Source organism: Meleagris gallopavo, chromosome 1 (assembly GCF_905368555.1).
Source record: "Meleagris gallopavo chromosome 1, MGAL_WU_HG_1.1, whole genome shotgun sequence".
In the NCBI taxonomy this organism is placed as follows: Eukaryota; Metazoa; Chordata; class Aves; order Galliformes; family Phasianidae; genus Meleagris; species Meleagris gallopavo.
The window spans coordinates 20488157-20506478 of record NC_139404.1 but is presented as its reverse complement, the minus strand read 5'-3'; the positions used below and the strand labels follow the sequence as shown (position 1 = coordinate 20506478).

The window sequence follows — 18322 nt, the reverse complement described above, 5'->3', positions numbered from 1 at the left end:
AAAATACACTTTTACAATTAAATTTAGAATCTCTAGAGAAGCCAATTGGGTTAATCTGAATAATTTTTAAAGCTTTTCCTCATGGAGTCAATTTTATTTGTGAGATTAAATGAACAGCTAATAGAGACTTTTTTTCCTTCATGCATTTGATGCTTAAGAACTTTCTTACCAACCACCCATCAAAATACCTCTGTCTTCAATGAGTGTTTAGAGTATATGTATAGAGTATATGTATATGTATGTAGAGTATTTAAAAACTTAAAATAAGCCCTAAGTTATTAAATTAGCATCCATTAATATCCTTGCTGTGAGAAATGGCTCTACTAAAAGAGCCTGTTTTAATCTGCTGGTACTACTTGTTTGTGCAATGATTACAGCATTTCGCCAATGTTTTAAGATTTTAAAAATAGTTCTCTCCTCAGCAGCTGCTGATGACATACCTGGCACTAACAGCACTAATCTAGCATTATGCATGTACTCCATATTGCAGTGCCTGCCTGTGCTCTGTGTAACACATCTCCTCTCCAACATAAAGAAACATGAAACCAACATGATGTAAAACTGAGCAGAGGAGAGAGAGAAAAAGAAAGCCCTTGTGTGTGGACAAAGTCCTTGCAAAATGACCCTTGGATACTTCCTCAGGGCAAAAACAGTTAATGCTCCTGTTAAGCACGAAACAAAGCCTCATTTATAAGTTTTCCAGATAGTGGTTTACCTAGGATTAACTGATCTTTAATATCAGGTGAATGAAAAATTGATCCATTTTGATACAACCTGATTCTTCTAACACATTTCCCATTTTCAGTGGTTGGTAGACCTACCTATTACTCAGACAGGTTCAGTTCTGCAGCTACAATTCAATCAAAAGTCATGTCAGAGCTCAGGATTACATTAGCTGAAATTAGGAATGCTGGTCATTCCTTACATTTGGAGTCATATTTGTCTTCTGGGTCTCAGCTTTCCACTGAAGACAAATTTTCAAGGTTTTTATAACAACTAGAGAAAAAACGTAGTGTTTATTTTGCTTTTACGGAAACTTAGTGCTCCCAGTTATTTGTCCAGGTCTTTACAAATGGTTACATATTTCACAAGACACATGAACAAAATCACAAGAATTGGCAGCGTAGACCAATTCTTGGCATCAAAATTACAGCATGAAGAATTGCAAAGACATTTATGAGATCATTAGACTTACAGAGCTGTTAAAATATTTTCTTATTCACTTGGAGTTGGGTTCAGTAAAAGATTTAAGGGCAGTAGCACCTAATTTTAAGACTGGCTTTCATACTGAAATCCAGATCCAGACGCCTGATCTCCCCACAGAACTCAAGATAGGCCACTCAGCAGGAAAAACTAATCTCTCTGCACAGAGATGAGAACCCGGGTCTCATCATTCCACTTTCGACAGCTCCACAACTAAATCCTAAAGGAAGCTGCTGAGCATTACTCACTTCTGCATCTCACCAGGAGGCTCACCCTGCCCACTGACTGCCATGCTCTGCTTGAGAGCAGCAGCCTGAAGTCCTTCAGGGTGAGGACATCCCACCCGTGCTTCTGCCTGCTGGATGAGTGCTCCTCCCACATGATTAGAATATTAGAATCATAGAATCATAGAATATCCCGATTTGGAAAGGACTCACAAGGATCACTGAGTCCAACCCCTGGCTCCACACAGACCATCCAAAAACCAAACCCTGTGTCTGTGAGCACTATCCAAATGCTTCTTGAACTCGGCAGCATTGTGCCATGACCACTGCCCTGGGCAGCCCATTCCAGTGCCTGACTACCCTCTGGTGAAGAACCTTTTCCTAATTGTGCCTAACCTTTTCCTAATCCCCAATTATTAGGTATGAAAATGCCTTAATGCGTAGTTATCTCTTGAAGGTGACCCTGCTTTAACAGTGCATGAGGCAGGCAGAATTTCGCATACTTCTCTCTCCAGTTTCAGGATCCATTGAAGCTGGGGCAGCAAGCTGAGTAGAAGAGCTTTGAAAGTATCTAGAAAGGTAAGCAGTCACTGGGCAGGGGTGTTTGGATTAAAAGTACTGAGACCTCAGCTCTACTGATCTTTAGCACCGTTGGTCATGTCTGGGGCATGCCCCAGTGAGGGGCAGCTGGGAGACAGGATAGAGGTTGCATGGGAGACCTCTGCTTTTCTGGAGTGGAAGCAGAAGGCCAGAAGATACCCTGTAGCCTCATAAATGGAACCAGATGCCTACATTTTAACAACGAAAAGAAGCATATATAATGACTAAATCCCATATTTGGCATGAAAATCTTAGGCCTTGCTTCTAGCCTCTGGTACACTGAGAGAAAGATACCACCAGGAGCAATAAATACTAACTAGCAAGAGGTGAAAACCATCTGAAAATGTGAGATCCCCTGTATATTTTATTACACTAATAAAATGTTATGGTAAACAGTCCATGCCAAAGCACAGAACTGGTTCTTCAGCTGCATACTGTAAAACTGGTGGGAAGTGAGAATTACAGGGAAGTAGATTCAGCTGCCTCCAGTTTCCACTCTCTTTTTAAAAGTCAAACAGATTATACAATGGTTTACAGTTGTTTGGACAGAGAAATACATTCACAGGTCTTTCTGAGAAGAAAAATAACTATTTCTAGAGTGAATGCTCAACTGAATGCAGATTTACAGGCAAAAAAAAAAGCCGGCACAGCTTTGGGATCAAACTCTTAGCCCAGCAGGCTGCTTGTTTTGGACACACGATGGAGAAGGCTTTTGCCAGTTGCTGTTTAGCTTGGCAAGTGTAGTTAGAGTGAACATGCTCTCAAACCAGACGACGTACATGGTTCCAGAGCAGGCATAAAATAAGCAGATGAGGGCTAGAGTACAATACAACCAGCTTAGATATTGTGTGACAGCAGCAGCTTTACATACTATTGCCTTCAATGTATCCAGCCAAAAGCAGTGCCATAAGGATCTCAGATTTCTTCTGCAGACAAACCGCAGCAGGCGTGAAGTCAAAGATGACATCATATCAGGCTGAGTATTCAGAAAACTTTCTTTTTCCTCTTTTTTTTTCTTTTTTCTTTTCCAGATACAAAAGCTGATCTTGGACACAGTTGCTAGACAAGACTCACAGAGAAGTCAAACTCAATTATAAAACAGATAGCAAGACCTTAATTTTTCTGCTACTGAGAAATGTGAGCAAGAAGAATATCAGCATGCTGGTATGAAATCAATAGGAACTGGGGCAGCTGACCAGTCTTAAGCTTTTATTCTATTGTCTTAAGGGGATTGCTTTTTTAAAATTATTTATTCGCATGTACTTTAGGAACACTGGATTATTAAAAATCTAACCATGTAAATCCTGAGCATTTTGAAGCTAACAGTTTAGCAACATTTGGTTCATAGGTAGCACTGAACTTTAATCTGGTTAATCAAAATTTTTGCTATGTGCAGTAAATAACACAGACAGAATAAATAGGATCCAACTGGAAAAATTATGTCTCTAAATGGATTCATAGTACTTAACAGATTTTCTTGTTTGGATTATTATTAAGACATGAGTTCCTCACACCAGAGGAGATTAAGAAGCCAGTATGTGTATGATTCATAAAAACAGCAAGAAAAATTGAAAATCATTATGCATTTCTACTGCATGCTGACCTGGTGTGGTAACTGATTGGCTTTTACATGTTAACCCATCGACTCCAATACAACTCAGTTGAGCCTAAGATGGCATCAGCTAGCTGGTGTTTTCTCAGTCTGTTCTCAAATTGCACTTAACAGTGATTAGGTTACCACAAGGTCCTTCTTACAGTGGGTCAAAGCTGCTATAATTCAAAGTCAAGGAAAGTCATCCCTGCTGTCTGCATGCCTTTTCATGATGGACAATCCTTGGAATCTTGTTCGGTTCTCCAAGCACTTGCAAACATGTGGCTACAGGTTCTGCCTCTTTTATTATGAGGGAGAGTCATGGGCTGTGACTCACATGCAAGAACAAAGCAAAGAGGTAGGTGCACAATTTGTAAATAATATTTTCAGCTCAGGTATTTGATATATTCAAGGCAGGCATAAATGCCATCTTTTGTTTTTCAGATATGGAAATAGTAAGTTTGTTACCTGAAAGCAAGTTACATAAAATCCAATGGAAAGTGTGGCAGAAGTCATCTAGGACATGGGACAGATCTCATTTCCCAGCCTGGGGCCACAGGGCCACACTATGCCTTTCTCATGCTGCTTTATCCTTCTATCTGGCTGATGGAGTGTTGTCATTACCATGAGAGATAACTTGATGTACGGTCTTGCCAACACCACTTTAAAAAGTTCAAGGCATTACAGACTAACCTGTTTCTCCAAATTACAGTCAATCAAGTATGCAGTTTTCACATCCCCTGGAAAGTTTCACCTGAAACACATTTCCCTGCTGTGTACAACCAAGTGTAATACAGCTACTTCTCAAATGTCTCCTCAGCATCTGGCAACGGGACCTGCATGAATAGTTCATAAAGCTTCAGCATTCCCTGTGAATTAAAAGAGCTTTGTCCTTGAGCTTCTTTGACAAACAAGAAAGTCTGGGAGAAGACAAACATTGATTTTTAAGAAATATTGTTATAATGTGGAGAGAAGAAAGAACTGCAAAAAACTAATTAGATATTAAGATGGTTACAAAGGATGAGCTAAAGGGATGAACTGATATTGATCGCATACAATGTGATGGAAGGCTGATAGGGATGCCATTTGCTGCAAATAAAAGTATGGTAGCATAATTAATGCCATTCAGTAGGAATTTGTGTCACACAAATATCATTACTGGAGGAGATTAGAAGTTTGGGCGATAAAAGTAATTATACTGACATAACAGGTTTTGACAAGGTATTTTACATCGTGCTGCAGGACTTTCTGCTTAAAAATAACATTTGTACAAAAAGGAGTGTAACATTATAAGAAAAATAAGACAAAAAAGCTTCGTAAGATTATCTGGTTCATCATCGAGTTGCAAATGCTTGAATATGAAATGGATTTCAAATGGAAATTGGATTTAAACATTTCCAAAAAAGAGTGTTTTAAATAGTATCACAAAGTTTCTATTCTTGGATGAAAACTATAAAATACCTTTGTTATTGGACTGAGCACAAAAGAATTGCTGCTGCTGAAGAACAAACTCTGGCAGCATGCTAAATGATCACAATGGATCAGCTCAACACAGTCTGTGGCACTTGAAGCATTCGTTTCATTTGAACAAAGAAAGTAGGTCAAACATTCAGATATGGAGGAGCCCTATCCTGTAATTCAATGATTTTAAGAAGAACTCTACTTTAAGGGAAATAACAAATTAAATAAGCTCATAACATGACTGTGTGATTACCAGGATGCTCATATGTGTAAACAAGAATGAATCTGCTAGAAGCAGGGAGATCACGTAGCACCCAACTGAGAAGAGCTATCTGGGATATTTTTTTCCTGACATATTTTTCATCAGAAAATTTCACATATTCACAGGGAGGTGGAATTTAAATATAAAGTAGAAGAAGGTTATGATAAAAAGAAGTGGGAGAAGGTTATGATTTCCACAACACCTCTCTTGTATTTTTAAATATATTTCAATATATGTTTTATTTTTAAATTTAGCGTCCTCACCTCTTGGGTAAAAAAATAAAAATAAAAAATGGAAATTATTAAAAGCCAAACTAATGAAATATTGATCACGTTTGCTGTGAGACTACTTTTGAGCCTACAGCTGCAGAAACTGTTAAGATCTCTTTTTGCTTTGATTTTGGAGAGGGAGTCTCTGATATCCTCAATTTTCTTTCATATACAAATATTGCAACCTGCGCTCAATGTCAATATCTGAAAAATATAAGAAGCCAGGACACGTTATAAACAAGCTGCAGGAAGATCTGGAGTTGGATTTCTTTAAAAGTTTGAAGACTGGGTCTTGAGTGTTTCCATAACTTACTAACCTTAAAATGCAGAAGACCTAACATGAGAACCAAAAGCCAAAAGAATTCCAATTAGAAACTAAGTGAACACCATTATTTCCCATTGCAATGGTAAAAGTTAGGATTATTATAAATCATTCATTATTTTGAGTCAATTTATTTGGAGTCGTTCATTATTTGGAGTCACATTTGGGGTCTCATTATTTGAGATTCTTTGCTACAAAGAATGCTTGCTGCTCAGTTACAAATGTAGGATCATCTCTGAGTGAAGGTCCTGCAGCTCATGCTGTGAGGAGATCATTCTGGGCAACCTTCCCTAGGTGGCCCTGCTTGAGCAGTGGGTCGGACCCTGCCAACATCAACCACTCTGTGATTTTGTGATCACAGCTCCCAGTTTTAAGCCTGTGAATACGGGAAGGAACTAAAACAGCAATCAGATGCTGCTCAGTTCAAGCAGCTGCCTTCCATAAGCAACATACATTTGTAAGAACAAGCATTGCTTGCCAATAATCTGATGGGGTAGAATGAGGCCAGGAAGCAAAAAACCCTTAAAAGTAGGAGGCAAGGTCTGCAGCGCAATGCACTCTACAGATGAAATGATCTGCTCAGGCAAGACGAGATGCTCTAAAACAAGTGCAGCCAGACAGTTACAGGTACAGCACTGTAGGAAAAGCACTTTTTATGTCTCCAATCTTTCTATGAAAGAGATAAAAAGGAAAAAAAGATAATGTTCATAAATCAAATGAGAGGAGGAATTCTCTGAACAAGACCCAGAGGTCAAAAAAATTCCAGCCAACAACCCAGCACTATCTCTAGGGGAGCTGCAGAAGAGTTAAAAACTGATGCCTGGAGAAGGAAAAGGGAAAGGAAAGCAATGCATGCTCCTACAACACGCTGAGCATTAGACAACCCAAGACAGAATCCTTCCCGTGTGGATCACCAGCACTGCGCTCTGCCTCAGCCTCCTTCCTTGTTCCCTTGTCAGACCATCTAACTGCAATTGCAAATTCTCTTATTTAAAATACATCAGAGCAGTAAGTCCATAGCAGTAATGCTTTTGTCTTGTGGCTTCAAATGAAGAAATACATTTCCACACATTGCTAATCTCTGTATTAATACTTGCTTCAGACAACAAGCCTATTAATACTGAAATTATTACAAAAACAGAAGTAATTGTGAAGCTGTACAAGAGTATAAGAAATGTTTCTTAATTCCAGCCAAAAAAAAAAAAACAAAACCAACAACCATATTCTTACACAATAAATCAGTCTTAGCTAGATGTTTGCATTAGTGTCAGAAAAGCAACCATCTTCCAGATCTGTTCAAAATTTGATAAATACAGACAAGCTCCATCTATCCTCCTTTCCCTGCCCTTAGACTGCAAGCTCTCAGACCAGGAACTGACTTTTTCTGAATATTTGGAAAGTGTTCAGCAAACTGTGGGCATCATCATAAATAAATAATAATGCTGTAGTCACTGGGGACATTTAAGTAAAACTACACGCTGCTTTAACTATTAAACTCCTTGTCCAAGATCCCAGATGAGCAATGATGTTCAGAATCCTGGATTTCATTTATCTTGTTTCATTAGAAGTTTCCTTCCAGCAAAATACAAAAGCAGCTCTGCATGGTGAGCTCACAGACTCTTTCCAGATGCACCTGCTGACGTTCGAAACAAGCTCACTCTTTCTCAAATGCTGTGTGACAGATTCTGTTTTATTTGCTGCTTCCAAGTTGCTGTTATTTTCTTTTTACAATACGGTGACAGCCAGATTTTAAGAGGGAAGAACATGAACCTTCTTTTGGGTGCTGTTCATTGTGCTTAAGGGATGTATAGATGATGTAAAGAGAAGGCAGTAAGGAGCCAGACTGCACTCAGGAAGGGCACTGAGAACTTCCCAGAGAAGAGGAGAGCAAGACGACCACTGAGATGCCCAAAACAAGGCATGGTATCACCGAGCCCTTATTGGTCTTTTTTTTTTTTTTCACTCCCTCTTTATTTTGTTTAAAATATTTTAAGTTCACTCTATTTGAAAACTTAATCTCACAGAATGGCTCATGTTAGAAGGGACCTCAAGGGACAAGAAACTCCAATCACCCCGCCACAGGCAGAGCCACCGACTTCCCCATTTAATACTAGACCAGGCTGCCCAGGGCCCCATGCAACCTGGCCTTGAACACCACCAGGGATGGGCATCCACATCCTCTCTGGGCAGCCTGTTCCAGCACCTCACCACTCTCACTTCCCCCTGACATCCAACCTAAATCTTCCCTCCTTCTTTCCTTCCTTGGTTTTATTCAAATAAAGTTTACTTTGTTTGAGATTACCAAAAAAAAAAAAAAAAAAAAAAAAAACAACTAATCTTTTGAGAGCACTTAATACAGGATGGAAACCCACCTGAAAACTTTGTGTGACCCATCACACACTGCAGGGACAGCGAGAGGCCTGATCCCAGCACCATCCTTGCAGCAGGAGCAAGGATGGAGCCTTTCACATGGGGAGGCTTCACCGCTGTCAGAAGTGGAGCAGTAAGTGTGAAAGGAGGAATGGAGCGGAAAAATGGGAGATATTTTGAATCATACCTCCTCACCTCCCCACACACCAAATGTCCCTCCCGCTGGGAGGACAGGTGCAAAAGAGAACAAACAAAAGGGAATGAATAGGAAAAGCAGGGGAGTATTCAAGGAGAACAGCAAAAAATGAAATGAAGGATGAAGGAAAGCTGGGAATGACAAGACTGTTGGCACAAAAGCAGAACAGAAGAGCAACTGAATAACACAAGTGGGTCTTTCACTCTCAGCATGCAGATAACTCCCAATTATCCCAAAACAAGGAAATTATCTCCTTATTTTTAGAGTGAGGAGATAGCTACTGCTCAGATAAGATGATGTGAGAGCACCTTAGAAAGGTGACAAAGGTCAGAGAAAAATGTTCTGGAACCAGGGGAATAGTGTGAAATAACAGATCACACACTGGAACAAGTAGCCTTCCTTTCCAAGTTTTATCTTCAAAAAAAAAAGAAAAAAAAAACAAAAATTCTTAAGTCCTTCTTAATAATTAGCACCTGGAAAGAGATGTGTTTTTTGCATCTCCCCGTGAAGAACAGTTAGAAAAGGGTAGCGCTATAAGATATACAGACAAAATTTTTAACTACATTGATGAAAACCTGGGAAGTTAAAGCAAAATTAAAAAAAAAAAAAAAACACAGACACCCTTTTTTAGCCACAAAGCTCACCTTCATTTTAGTTTGCTGGACCTGCTGCTGAATGAGATGCAGTTTATCTCAGCAGAGATATTATTGTTGTAGGGCAGGGGTGCTCAAACACCACCATCATTCCTTCATTTTCTTCCAGCATCTCAGTCAGTTTGGCCTTTGCAAGCAGTCCTGAACAATATGCAGCAGCAAAACTTCCTTTCCTCAAGGGGGAAGAAAAAAGGCTGAGGTGTACATTTGAAAGTACTGGTTCTACCTATGACTAATACTTTTTCAACTTTTGCATCCTTCCAGACGGTATGATTGCTCATATTTTTATTACCCCAAATCAAAAAGATAGAATTAATTAAGGACATAAAGCAAGGAACAAGCCAAAATGACAATCCTGTGGCCAGTAAATTCTCGGACTGGGAGCAGAGGTGTGCATCTATTCCATACGTGAGTAACCACAAGAATGGACAGAGATGTGTCACACAGGGTTCTCCAGGGGTCTGTCCTGGCTGCAACACAGTTCAGAATTTACTTCATGATTCAGGTACTGTATATTAAGTTTACAGATGGCAAGAACCTAGGAGGAAACGAAAGTATTGGAAAAAACTAAAATATTCTCACCAAAATGGAAATAAGGCCTGGGGGAGAAGAACAAACAGGGACAAACTGAAGATGCTATAAAGGCTAATGACACAAATGAACATTAGTGCCTCTACTCAGCACTGGTGAGGCCATATTTAGAGCACTGTGTCCAGCTGAAGGCCACAGGGCAAGAGAGTCCAGCAGAGGGCCGAGGAGATCAAGGAACTGGAGCATCACTCCTATGAGGAGAGGCTGAGAGAGCTGGTACTTCTCAGCTTGCAAAAAAGGAGGCTCAAAGGTATATCTACAAATACCTGAACTGCACTGAAAACAATCAGGCTCTTTTTAGCAGTGCCCAGTGCAAAAGCAAGAGGCAATGAGCACAAATTTGAACACCAAGAAGCATTTCTTTGCTGTACTGATGATGGAGCACTGGCACACTCCTTAAGGATCTCTCAGCATTTGATGAACCCTGAGAAGGCCCTGCTGTGTCATTTTTCCCTCCTGTTCACTGACAGAGGGAGCCCCAGTGCTGTACAATCAGTGCCTGGCTTTCAAAGGGGTCTCACGTGGAGCTGCAGGCAGCCAAGTGTCCCTGCTGTTGCAGGACCTGCCTGACAGGTGTGATGTGCTCAGTGCTGTGGGTCACACCTGCATTCCTCTGTCAAAATGGACTGCAAAGTAGAGCTGGTATCTCCTGTAAGAGTGGAGGAGATGTGAATGGTCATGGGATGTAATGCTGTGTGTTGTAGGACCTCCTTGGGACCTCCTTGAGACATACCAAACTTCTTCATAAGATCTTCCCTCCCTTTTTCTCCCTCTTCCCAAGCCATTTCCACCACAGTGGATGCTTCAGAGAGAAGTCAACTTTGATGCTGATAGAAGTAAGCAAGTTAATATATGCTGCAATTTTCCATAGGGCAAAAGGTCAGGATGTATTAACACCTACATATCCGGGAGAGAGCAATAAGAGAATCAGTGCATCAACACTGGCAGGGGTTGTCCAGAGGCCATGGAGTCTCCTCCATGGAGATCTTCAGATGCCTAGGGGCTTAGGCCTGTGCATCCTGGTCTGGGTGTCCCTGCTGGAGCAGTGGTTAAGGTGGACCTTAGCAGTGGTCTCTTCCAAATTTAAGCACTTAATGATTTAGTGATGAATACATAAGAGGAAAAAACTGGTTAGAAATCAGTTCTGTAGAAGACCTGGAACTATACAAAAAAAAGGAACCAAACATAAGTCAACATCACACTACCACAGGACAGGTTCCTTTAGGTACCAGCAGGATTCTGCATGCACCCAAGAGCCAGAACATAGCATGCAAAACACGTGATATAACTCTTGTGCTCTGTACTATGGGGTGCAGCTTTGATACTGCTTTGTTCTCAAAATATAATAGTAAATATATAAGTAAAACATATCTGGGTCAACTGAAAGGAATCCAGAAGAGAACTACAAAAACTATGCTGGGAAACGTGATTCTGGAAGAAAGATGGAGCAGTAAGTTTTTTAATCTAAAGAACATAAGACCAAGGCATGACATAATAACAGCCCTCAAGCACATGAAATGCTGCTGTGAGGAGGGATTGAATGGTAGTTCTTCATGTCCATCCAGGAGGGGAAGAAAGAAACAGCCTTTAATTTTAACAGCAAGGGTTACATCTGTAGCCAGGAGAATATTATGTTGGCAAGAACAATGAAACGTGGAAATAGATTGCCTGAAGAAGAGGTCAGACAAACTTTCACTGAGAAAGATATGAGATATAACTGACTCTTCTTTGGAGTGAGTAAAGATGAAGTCCAAATGCCCCTTTCAGCCCTATCAATCTGTTTGCCTATAAATTACAAAAAAAAAAAAAAAAGAGAGAGAGAGAATATCTTATACCTTACAGAAGCAATCTCCTCCCTGTGAGTAGCCAGCCTCTGTCCCTGCTTAGATAACTATGCCTTGCTATGTTCTCACTTATCTGCCCTCTCCAGATCAGCACATAGGTTTTACTTGCTCCAGAGCTGCTACCTGAATTCTCCAATTTCCTGTGTGTACACCAAGGCTATTTCTGCTTCCTCTAAGCAATACTCCACAGAGGATACAAAAACCTTTATGGATGATTAATAGCTAGCTTTCAAGTCTTAATGATTTGGCTTAGAAACGACATCTTATAGATCAGTCAGCTAATCTAGATTTTGGCCAGCTTCTCGTCTGCTCTTTCCAACAGACAAAGTGACTATTCAGCTCAACATCTTTCATTCTTTCAATCATTCTTCTCCATTATTAACCACCTCTTCAGACACCTATTACTGAGCTGCACCACTTTGTTCAACAGACCATCACCACTGCGTCCCCCAAGGATACACAGATAAACCTTAAACACAGATCAAAAGAAAATGTCATAGAAACACAGAAGCAGTTCAGGAATTAGTCCAATTTTCCACTTTTATGCATTTGATTTTCTAATTTTCAGCTCTGCAATGATGAGACTGCATTATAGCTAAGGGAGAAAACACCGTTTTACAACACACTGGTTAATGCATACAATTTCAAACAGCAGAAGCTCTTTCCTTCTGTTATTGAAAGAAAGATGAATAATAATGTTAAGATTAGTTACAGCCAGTATGTGGTAGATGGACTGCTGCCATATGGTGTTTATGTAAATTAAATGACAAAATAAGGAGCTAGCATTTATAAGCAACGTTTGCACAGTACAGATATCCAGTCTGCATGTGCAATACCTACTAGCCTTCACTAATTAGAAAAGATGACATCAAAAAACACTTTTATCCGAGGCACCTTAACTCTTGTTGTAATGAAAATGCAGTCCTCTTATTTGCTTAATGTCCAAAGAGCACTGAATTCAGTCTCCACTTTTGTTTGATATACAAAGTAGTCTTGTTCTGTAATTAATTTAAATGTCTATTTTCAGCTGGCTAAACGATCTTGTGATAATAAGTGGCTGTGTTGCCAGTCTAGAAGGGTGTCTGTCCATATCTTGTGGAGGGCTTAGATGACAAAACTTAGGGCAAACATGACCTCTGTCTGGAGGTCATTAAAGCCACCTACATCTTTTCCTTGACCAGATCAGAATTTAGGACCACTTCTAGGAGTCCTGATACACCGTGTACTTGTGACTTAAACATAAAATGAGGGCTTCAGATAGGTAGGCAAAATGCTCCCCCACACCACCATTGCTAACTTTAAATATATTCAAGATGCAGCACTTCAAAGTCCATATGTAACTACCATGCAGCAAAATCTAGATGTACTTACTATATATAATTTTTTTTTTCAATTTTGTATTATTTATCAAGCAGGAACAAAAGGTATCAAGAGGAAAAGATAATTGACACAGAAATTTAAAAAAAAACAGCTTCTTCTAAAGCTGGGCCTCTGGACTAAGAGACCAGCTCTCAATTCTCAGGTTATAATAAAAGCATTTCACCTGCTATGGAAAATGAAACTTGAAATTAATTATGGTATACGACAGCTTCATGAATCCTTGACTTACAAAACAGATTAGATTCAGGACTCCTATCATCCCACCACACAAAGCCAGGAATTTTTTTCTCTAAACATATGCACAAAGGCTAATTAACACAAAATCCTTTTTCCTTACTGAAAAAGAGGTCTTCAGGCTTTATTAGAAGAACAGGAAAGCAATTAACTAAAGATTAAAGGTGAGCCATCTGCATGAAGCATGATAGAAATTGCCTAAAGGGGCAGGAGACAGGTAACAGAGAACATAACAAAAGAGAGGGTGGGAGAGGGAGAGCAAGAACAAACAACAGGAGGTTAATATTAAAATCAAGACAAAATCTTTCTCAGTAACTTGCTGGAAGTCAGCCATGGAGGGGACAGGTCTAATGTACGCACAAGCTTCGTTAGCGTATTCAAGTCAGATTACCTGATCATAATGGTCCTTTCCAGGCTCATAAATCTAAATGACACCTGTATGAAGACAAAAGTGAATACTAAGCACAAAATAAAGGAAAGTTATAAACCTATGTTGAACTAAAAAACTTAAACATTATGATAGCACAGGCAATACATAAAAATCATAGCTGTTTCTTGACATCTCTATCCAAACATTTACTCCTCTGCCAGTTTCACAAAAAGTAATGTAATTCACGGACAATTCTGAAAACTACAGGACTATGCCAAAATGGCTTTGACCCTTCTGCCATAGGATAGCATAGGATTTATGTATAGTCATAGAATAACCTCAATTGAATGGGATCCACAGCGATCATTGAGTCCAACTCCAGCTCCATACAGGACCACCCAAAATCAAACCCTGTGTATGAGAGTGCTGTCCAAATGATCCTTGAATTCCAGCAGCTTGGGGCTGTGCCCACTGCCCTGGGAAGCCTGATCCACAGCCTGACCACACTCTGGTGAAGGACCTTTGCCTAACACCCATCCCAACCCTCCCATGACACAGCTGCATGCCATTCCTTTATGATCTGCTCTACAGATCTCTAGCACTGGAACAATGCCTGAAAGCCACAGACATTGCATACATCTCTCTGTATGAATGTAATGTAGCTATTTTGCAGTACAACTCAGTGGGGGAGGAAATCTCTATGTAGGTGTTAATACAGCCTGACCTTTTGCCCTAGGGAAAATTGCAACATACATTAACTTGCTTACTTCTATCAGCATCAAAGTTGACTTCTCTCTGAAGCACCCACTGTGGTGGAAATGGCTTGGGAAGAGGGAGAAAAAGGGAGGGAAGATCTTATGAAGAAGTTTGGTATGTCTCAAGGAGGTCCCAAGGAGGTCCTACAACACACAGCATTACATCCCATGACCATTCACATCTCCTCCACTCTTACAGGAGATACCAGCTCTACTTTGCAGTCCATTTTGACAGAGGAATGCAGGTGTGACCCACAGCACTGAGCACATCACACCTGTCAGGCAGGTCCTGCAACAGCATGGACACACTTGGCTGCCTGCAGCTCCACGTGAGACCCCTTTGAAAGCCAGGCACTGATTGTACAGCACTGGGGCTCCCTCTGTCAGTGAACAGGAGGGAAAAATGACACAGCAGGGCCTTCTCAGGGCTCATAAAGGTCCTTAAGGAGTGTCTAGTCCCATAGATAAGCTGGCAACGAAACCATGAGAGTGAATTTGGCAGATGGAGCATCCTGATAATTCATTTCCTCTGCAGATAAAAATATGCTGCATGTTGGATGAACAGCTTCTCCCTACTGCCTGTAACTGGTCACTGCTGATAGGATCTGAAAGATGAAAAAGAGCTCATTCCCTTAAAGAGATGAACTCCTTTCTTTTGAGACCAAAACTGAAGATTTTAATGGAACACAGCATCTTCACTAAAAATCACAGGGCACCATTTATCTATAAGTGTTGAATTTAATCTGTTTTCAGCTAGAACAGAAAGATCTGCAAAATTCAAGTGAACAATGAAGAAAGAAAAGCAGAAACTTCATGCTGGAGCTGATAACGTTTCACTAACACAAGAGCAACACATAGAATTCAGTAGGAAAATAATAATCTCTTCTACTATCAGTGTATTCCCAAAACACTTTACTATGCTATCAGATATTTGATTACATCATCTGGTCATGGGTATATGCAGAAACTGCAAGAGCTGTATAGGGACACCATGGAACGAATACAAGGAACAATCCTCTAAGTGATGCTCTTCAAGCCCAGAACTTACCCTTTACTCTATAGAGCTGAAGCTTCACCTACTTGTGAATCAGCTACCTGTAAATGTTTGAAGGAGGAAGAAGTCTGACCTGGGTGGGAGTGCTGTTCTGCAATTAAGAGATGAGCAGAAGGAAGAAGAAGAGAAGCATTCTTGGGAATTACACATGGCACATCTTCCTTTGTGGGCATAAAGTACCACGGTGCCAGGGAAGTTGGCAGATGTATTGAATTAGTAGCAAGTGCTGATGGCAGGGACACCACGGGACACCAAAAATGGGACCGCTCCTCAGGGGAAGGTGAGCTGGGATGGGGCTGATGGCAATAGTGGTGAGCCTCTCACTGTCTAAACATTCTCTCCCAATAGCTATGCAGGACTATGTATTAGTGCACAATTTAGGCTTTTAGTACCTTCATTCAAGATTTCTAGATGTTCAGAACTGCAGATGTAACCATCGCATAACACTCATTTGAAGCAATGCCATCATTTTGTATAGGCACTAAATTTAAGCAGCACTGTGTGGATCCAACAAATTCGACACAAAGTGCTGGAGAGTGCTCACACATGCAAATGAACCTACTGACAACTGATCAGCATCTGTGTATTAAATCCAGCATGTCCTGAGGAGATCTGATCTGATGGCATACAAAGAGAAGAACTGAGCTCACTGCATGCATTTTAAATCACATACACAAATATTTCTTCCCAAGCAGAATTCAAGCTGTGAAAGCAAAGGGCTCTGCAATGGCACTCCTGGTTTTAGCCATCAAAAAAACGTAGAACAGTCACTGTGCTATACATACACTGACCTGTATATGGCTCATCATAGCTATCAACACGTTACTGCACTCCCAGCAGTTACTCCTCTGAACAGAAGGTATTGAGTTATTTCCTCTTTCACTGGGGGGGTTAGAAAAAAAATATGTTAATTCTATGATTTTATTTTTTTGTTTTTCTATTAGGAGAAATTTTTCTAACTTGAAATTAGATATTCATCTTTACCAAAACCTCGAGGAGATGGTATCTACCTGCAGACACGACCTGTACTTCTCCTTTCTGAATGGTCCGTCTGAGAGCACAGTAGCATGCATGTAAGGTCTGAAAACAGCATGCTTACAGATGATAATAACAGAAGAACGCAGCAATTTCTATTTACAATATCTCTTTTTTTTTTTTTTTAACATTTTAAAAGGTAGAGGTAATTTTGCTGTCAGTATTCTGCTTTTTAAAAGCAGAGATGAGTTAAATGAAGATTGGAGGAGGTAACACATTAATAAAGTAGTTTCTCCATCGATATTCTGTGAAGGATTAAGTAATAGCACTGAGCTGAAATGCTCTTGATCTGCACACGTTCTTGATGCATTAACCCTGCACGTGCCTGAGCAGAGGCACCCAGCGTGGGAACACAGCCCAGTGCTGCTCCAGTGCCCTGGGACCAGAATGAACACAGCCAACCAAAATGGAAGTCCTACAGACATCGCTCAGGAACTTCAAACACCACCACCTAGGCGCTGTTTTCACATTAATGACTCATTCCTTTGACACAGACTTGACCAAGGCTGACCTTTCTGCAGTCATTTGTCTTCACTGTCAGAATATCCATTTATTTTCTTTTACTATTTTACTGCACACAGACATGCCTCCATAAAGCAGCTCTACCCAAAGCCCAGGTGGCTTTGCTGTCTCCAGCACTCACCTGGGGCCCTCTCTCAGCAGCAAAACACATATTGCCACACAATGGTTGGGAAGCAAAAAGGGGCTGTCACAGCCCTGCGAGAGCCCTGAGACACAAGGGAACAGGCAGCAGGAACACGGCAAATGCCTTTTTTAAAAACAAACTAGAAGTGATTTTCATGCAGTCCCCTGGTAGTCAGAGGGGCGGGAGCTGCAGCTGTGTGTCCCAATTGCCCACCTCACCCTCACCGCGCCGGGAGAGGCCTGGAGGTGCAGGTGGGCCTCCAGCAGGAGCAGTTTGCTTCATACCCACCCCTGTCCACCCCTGACATTCTGATTTTGTGCGACTCCGCTTGCAGTCACCATCCCAAAAGCCAGGCTCCCTCCTGGCTCAGGGTCTGTGTTTTCCTTCTGACCTCGGCCTGGGACAGAAGAGGACGCAGCAATCCGACAGCACAGACACAGCTCAGTGGCCGCCATAGCCCTGGCCTCCCTCCTGCCCACATGTGGAACACTTGTCCAAAGCCCTTTGCTCTTTATACATACATGAAGACCGAAGGGCAATTTTCGAAGCCTGTGGAGCTCCTTAGGGCAGGAACTACCGTATTCCTCCCACATGTGCTTGGCATAAGGCGAGTCAACTGAACACCATTACCCCAGGTGCTTTCCTGAGACTTAACGCAGCTATTCTGCTAAACATTTCAGGTTTCCTTTATTTTTGTTTGCCCCAAAAATAAAAAGGTGCAGCTCCACAGCAGCAAGCCCAGCACCAGGAGCCAAGGATTCCTAACAATTTGAATTTAGGTACACATTGTAATTCACTGTCTCAGAGCAACTTACTGACGATGGAGAAAATGATTCAAGTGCACCAAATGTCACCTGGAGGTAGGGAGGGGAGGCAAGAGAAAAATGAACACTTCCTTTCCAATTCCAACATGGAAAGAGTGAGGAGAATAGGGCTGGATAGAGCATGAGATCTCAGGCTACTTACTGGGTGTGTAGTGCACAGACAAATGTTACTCCTGGCAACTGCTCCTCCAATCTATTTTTAAAGACATAAATATAAGAGGATCCACATTGTTCCCACCTGGACCTCTGCCATGTTCTTTTCAAAATCATCTTCTAGGAAACTTTGTAGCCAAATTTTATATTCCCAAATAGGTGGTTTGTATCACTTTGCTCCAGAAAGAAAAAAAAAAAAAAAAAAAAAACAAAACAAAAAAAAAAATCACACTGACTCAACACTATCAAATGCCAATCAGTCTCAAAACATAGAGACAGAAATCT

General features: G+C 40.9%; 1 protein-coding gene across 1 annotated transcript in view; it reads right to left on the bottom strand.

The window, feature by feature from the left end:
* Positions 1 to 16271, bottom strand: part of GRM8 (glutamate metabotropic receptor 8) — a 346291-nt gene extending 330020 nt beyond the window's left edge. Inside the window, exons 1-2 of the mRNA XM_085218365.1 lie at positions 16171 to 16271; positions 13592 to 13635 (exon numbers count right to left, since the gene is read on the bottom strand). The gene's annotated coding sequence lies outside the window, so the exon portion shown is untranslated. The remainder of the gene's footprint in view (positions 1 to 13591; positions 13636 to 16170) is intronic.
* Positions 16272 to 18322: the final 2051 nt, after the last annotated feature.